This window comes from Myxine glutinosa, chromosome 2 (assembly GCF_964187855.1).
Source record: "Myxine glutinosa chromosome 2, kmMyxGlut1.1, whole genome shotgun sequence".
In the NCBI taxonomy this organism is placed as follows: domain Eukaryota; kingdom Metazoa; phylum Chordata; class Myxini; order Myxiniformes; family Myxinidae; genus Myxine; species Myxine glutinosa.
This window is the reverse complement of record NC_136262.1, coordinates 97,121,327-97,127,326: the sequence shown is the minus strand read 5'-3', so window position 1 is coordinate 97,127,326 and position 6,000 is coordinate 97,121,327. Positions and strand designations below refer to the sequence as shown.

At 51.4% G+C, this 6,000-nt stretch overlaps 1 protein-coding gene across 1 annotated transcript in view; it reads left to right on the top strand.

Annotated features, from left to right (window-relative positions):
- Nucleotides 1-6,000, top strand: part of LOC137421540 (uncharacterized) — an 89,676-nt gene that overhangs the window by 48,645 nt on the left and 35,031 nt on the right. The gene's annotated exons all lie outside the window — the stretch shown is intronic.

Genomic DNA, 6,000 nt, shown 5'->3' with positions numbered 1-6,000 from the left:
ATCGCACCACAGCTGCCCAATCTGGGAAAAGACTGAAACGACGAAATGCAAGAGGAAAAGGAACTAGAACGGGCACTCGGTAGAGCGCATACCTTCGCCGCAGCTACTGTTCTGTACTTGGTAAAAATACGATTTTGACCTTTTCGTGACCTTGACCTTGACCTTTGACCCGATTGCTCCCAAAATCTAATCAAATGTGTCCCGTATAATAACCAATCATCCCACCAAATTTCATGCAATTCGGTTGAATACTTTTTGAGTTATGCGAATAACATACACACACACACACAGACATACAAATAAATACACAGCGATCAAAACATAACCTTCCGCTTTTGCGAAGGTAATAAAACGAATAGACGGACAGAAGAGTAATTGGATTTATTATTTACACAAGCAAAAAGGAGCAATCAAGGTTTATTTACAACACATAAGACGCAGGTGACACAGTGCAAATACTAGCTTACCTACAGACTTAATTAAATACCCATGGTCAGAACAAACAAAACAAACTCACGTATACAAGAAGGGTGGAAAGGCAGGAGGTGGATGGCTGGAGGGAGAGGAAAGGTCCAAGGGGGTCCTGCAGCTCAACCGGCGCGTTTAGCAGCCGCCGTTCCTTTTCGGCCCTGCTCCAAACCGCCGTTCAGGCCCCCTTTGGCTGTTGGGTGTTCTTGCTGCTGCGGCCTCCGTCCGCTGCGTTCCCAGGACTTGTCTGACTCGTTGGTCCAAACCCTCAACTCTTTCTTGGTCCCTCACTCTTTACCACCGACTCCTCACCGCAACCAACGCAACCACTTGACCACCACCTCTACTGACTGACTCTTCACCACTCTCCACTTGACGACCGACTCTCAACCAACTCGGACCAACTCACTTCCGTTCGCGCCTTTTATAGCGCCTCCAGCGATTACGCCGCCGGCGTTTTGGACACGCCCATCGGGGTGCTCACCTCGGCCCTGGTTGGTCGCGCGACCCTCGGGCTCCCCCCTCGATGACGACGGGCGGGTACGCCCCTCCTCCCCTCTATGACGAGGTGGAGACACGCCTTTCTTCTCCGACTCAAGCACATGGTCAATGGCGGTTATTGGAGGGGAGGTGATTGGGAATCGAGGGCTCAGCAATGACGAGAGGGGATGTAATATGGAAATGGAGGTTTTGGGGATGGGAAGGAAAGGGAGATTTTGGGGATGGGAAGGAAAGGGGATCTATTCTCTTTCACTGGTGCAATGGAGTACTTCAATTAATGGGAGACACAGCCTTACCCTAAAACACAGAATAAGAGATAACTACCAACAGGGGTATTCTATTACTTGGCTGATGTGTATGCTCGTGGACTAATTATGGGATGCCCTTTCACCTTTACACAGCTCCGGAGGTAGGGGGGCGCAGAATAACCAATAATAATAATAGTACAGCACACAATCAAAAAAATATACAGTCCTCATCTCCGCAACACTGCACCCTCCGCCTCTTAGGCACGTCCCGGGCCTACAACTTTTACTTTTGAGTGTGACACGTAGGTGTAGTTCCCTCTACTTTTAACCTGACCCTGAGTGCGACAGTTTTAAAACATAAATAAATGTGTCCCGCTGCTCCATTGCACCCTGCCTAACAGACTTACGCCCACAGTTAACCGAATCGCGGAATGGTCTTCAAACTATACACTGACGGTGGGAAGCATTATTTACAATGACGCTATTTTTATTTACAAAACTAACCCAGGACCTGTAATTGTTCTTTCTGGGGGGGAGACAGTCTGCTCTGCATCGACGCACCATTAAAGCACCCAAAAACGCACCAATACAGGCACCCTCAAGCACCAATCGGTGCAGTCACCATTGTTCATCAATAAAAATAAACCAACAACCCCTAACCCTGCAGGTGATCTCTTGCTCTTCGGCTCCCTCTGCTGGTTATTATTATTTCTTCCAGTTGTTGTCTTTTCCTTCATTTTCTTACTGGCGGCCTATTTGAACTGAAAAATGCACCCAATGTGTCCTTTTTATTTGATTTTATTTATGGCCCACAGGGCCGACTAGTGTGGTTCACCTGTGGGGCATCGGTGCCCTGTGGCCAAGGTCCGCCAGCAAGATTTCGCCCCTCATGGCCGGTTCCAGCAGAGGGGCCATGCCCCAACCCATGGGGTCCATAAGTGGTGCTCGGCCACAGACATGTGGTCCATAATGTGGTGCATCGATGCAGACAGCTGGTTCTGGGAATTTCGGGCGCACAATGGCCGACCCACGCATGCTCCCCTCGGCACCCAGTGGCGCACAGGTCATGTGGGAGACAAAAGGGGAAAGACAATTGAGCGAGGGGTAAGGTCACAAGGGTACACATCAATAAGGCAATGCAAGGCGAAATGCGTACGGAGGGCGAAGTGAGAAAGCTCGTCCCTACCATACGTCACCCCCCTGTCACCTACCCTACCCTTGCCCTTACCCCATATGTACAAAAATCTACACATTTACAAATTCGTCACTACTGTCACGTCTTCCCCATATTTCCCGTATACCAAATTCGTCTCCACAATCCCTCTACTTCAAAATTTGCCATCACCAAATTCATCATCAATCCTCATAAGGAGGCAGAGATGGAACATCAAAGCACAATGTCACACCCACGTCATGATGCGTCTCACAATCCAAACATTTGCACAGTAAAAATAATTAAACATGGCATGGTGCGGAGTACCTGTCACCTCAGGTGAGTGGATGCAGATGGTGCGAGGAGACTTCATCCTAACTACTTTCTAAATGACATTAACACACTTTACACTACCCGGGGTCTCTCCCTGCCAATCCATTGGCCAACTTACACTATGGGTTCTAAAAACCAATTCCCATTGACCAAACTGTGGTGCTTCTCAATTTTGGGGTCTCACTCCCCCGATTCATCTCCCGGTGCCTCGCACAATTTCTGGGCTGCGACGTGTAGCTCTCCCAGCAGGTCTACCCACCTGCACACCTCCACCACTGCAGTTGCCACCCGAGCTTACCTAGCTCCTCACCCTAACCTAACTAACTGGGGCAGGCCCTCTCCTGGCTCTGTCACCCCCTGGTGCCCTCTGGCACTGGGCTACCCGGGTCCGTCCTCCGGATCCTCGGGCCCCATCCACAACTACCGGCTCCCAGAGCCCACCTGCGGCCTCACCTGGCCGACATCCTCACAGTGGTGGAGTGCCCAAACCAACTACACACACTAACAGGCTACACGCCCAGCCATTTCCACAACACTAATGCACCCATCCAAATACCATTCTTTCACCTCGCACCACAGATGCCAATATCCAACCACAATTTACCTGTACCCTCTACCTAACACTTCCACTACCCGCCCCGGGTATCCGTGATGGGGGTCCACTCTTCCCCCATTCACACCTTCGCACCATCCACTCCACTCCACAATTTCCACCATACTCACTCCACGACCATCCATTCCAATACTCCATACCATTTATTCCATACACCTGTCCTCCATTCACCTGTCGTTGCACACCTGTGCAATCCTACCTGGTGCCACCTGCACCCTCCTCCTCTTCCTGGACCATTTGGTCAACACAACACGCAATCACCACTACTCCCTCATACACTGCTCCACACACCTGTTCAGTTGCACACCTGTGCAATCACACCTGTTCAATTCTCAAACACACGGCATCATCTCAGCTAACTACTCCCCTCTGAAACTTGCGCTTCCCAGTCGTCCCTTTAAACTATTGCACTCCCACGTCATTATCATCCACACTAATCTACCTGCGTCCCCACTACAGGTATCCTTGTCACTAACTAACCTTAACGTCACCTAATGTCATCTTCGCTAGATCCCTATCAATATCCTAACCCACCCGGGCTAGTTTTCACTGCCATCAACCCCATAAGCTAGTGCGCATTTGCCCCACGTCTGTGAGGGATGGTGGATTTGCCATCCCACCACATCGGGGGTCTCTCACTATAAATTTTGTTTGTCCAAATTCCAACCAATTCAAAAATTTTCCATTTACTGCCAATTCTACCCACTATTATAAATTTCGTATCAAATCACTATCACTATCATCATCACCCGTCTACTTATTACATCCTCTCGGTGCGCCAATTCACGTCTACAGCCCGGCTTCGTACAGCCGAGCCATGAACGCGGGTTCTTTTGTGCCAGCGGCTGGATACGTCCCGCATTCGTGGCAGGGGCGGGGGCTTACCCGGGCCGAGATCCCACGCACCACCTCGGCGTGGAGCCATCCAATGTCCCGATCTCGACCTGCCGGCACGTCTCAATAGAAAGTGGTCGCCATGACGACCCTTCCTATCGGGCTGCCCGCTCCGCCTAGTGGAGCCCGGACGCGGCCGTTCCACGCGAGGCCCAGCGTGGATCGCGCACGGCGGTCCTTTCGAACCCGCCGTGGCTCGGATCCCCGCTGGTTCTCGCGGCACCCGAAGCCCGGCACGCACCGAGGGCCCGATTCGGCTATAAGTCGTTCTAACCGCTAAACCGGTTACCGTCGATGCTTCACCTGGACGCTTACATGCATACGCTACCCCTTTCTTGCTCATACATGCAGCCGTTTCCATGCTCCTCGTCGTACCTTTTCTTACACACCTCGGTACACTCATTCCGCTCACCGACTTGGTCACACACCTGACCACCGAACAACTTGGCACACATTCGTCGCTCGCACACCTCACCAACACACCTCTTCGCGCCCCTTTCTCGGTCACCTCCTTTGTGACAATTACAGGTGTGCTCTCACCCGCTCACCCAACCACGTGCCTCACTACCAATTCCAGCGTGCATTCCCACTCACGCTCTACCATTCCAGGTGTGCATCCTTCCATTCCAGGTGTACATCCTTGCTCACCTGCCACAACCAACTCACACTCCGTGTCACTCTCACTACTCTCACCACCACTCTTGACAACGCACTCTTTCCCCATGCACCCGTCCGTTACACGCCTTTCTCGCGCACACTCTTCCGCACATTGTCCCGTTACACCCTCTGTAACACTCACCACAGGCATGCATTCTCCCTTACTCTTGACAGCATGCGCTTTCCCCATGCACCCGTCCGTTACACACCTTTCTCGCGCATCCTCTTGCGCACACTCTTTCGTTACTTCCTCCGTAACACTTACCACACCGCGCTTCCATGTACCCCCTCGCACACGCGCTTCGACCAACTCACTCTTGACGGCACACTCACTCCTCGGCGTGCACTTTTTCCTCACACACCCCATGGCCGGACATTCTTGCACACCTCTTTTTTCGCACACCAGACCTGTCGCACACTTCACCAACGGCCTTTCACGAACACCCGGATCCAAACCAATCCCCAAGCCGACTGAAGCTTTCCTCACATCATATACATTGCCACTCACCTCCGTACCTCGTCTCCGCACCTCCTTTGCCACCTGCAAACTCTTTATTTGGTTAGTGAGCATCACATCATGAGTTGTGCACCGACCTTGCACATATTCCATCACCTCCTCCTGGATTTCTCTCTTCGTTTCTGTCCGTCTCTTCTTAATTTCACTCACCTCTTCTTCCACTTCCTCTAATTTTTGTTTAACCTCTTTTATTTCTCGGTGCGTCTCCTCAAGTTCGTCCTCTAAGGCTACCGTGACCGTCTCTATGTGCATCCTCACCTGCCGGTCCTTCGTCTCCATTATCTCTGTCACCTCGTCCACCCTCATTGTCAGTTCCTCACGTACCATCTGACATTGCCTCTGCGTCGCTATTAATTCGTTTTTTATTTCTTTTTGTGTCGCCTTTAACCCTCCGAGTACTGCAGTGTTCCTTTGAACCTGCTCCACTAACTTCGTTTGTCCCTCTGTCAGCTGTTCCACCTCCTCCGTCAGATCTTCTATTCCCCCCTGTAACCTAGCCGTATTATTCCTCACCTCTTTCTCCATACGCTTTTCACCTCGCTTTACCTCCTCGCGTAGCCCCGAAACCTCCTCACCCACACCTCGTCGTATCTCCTCCTTCATCTCCTCCCTTTCT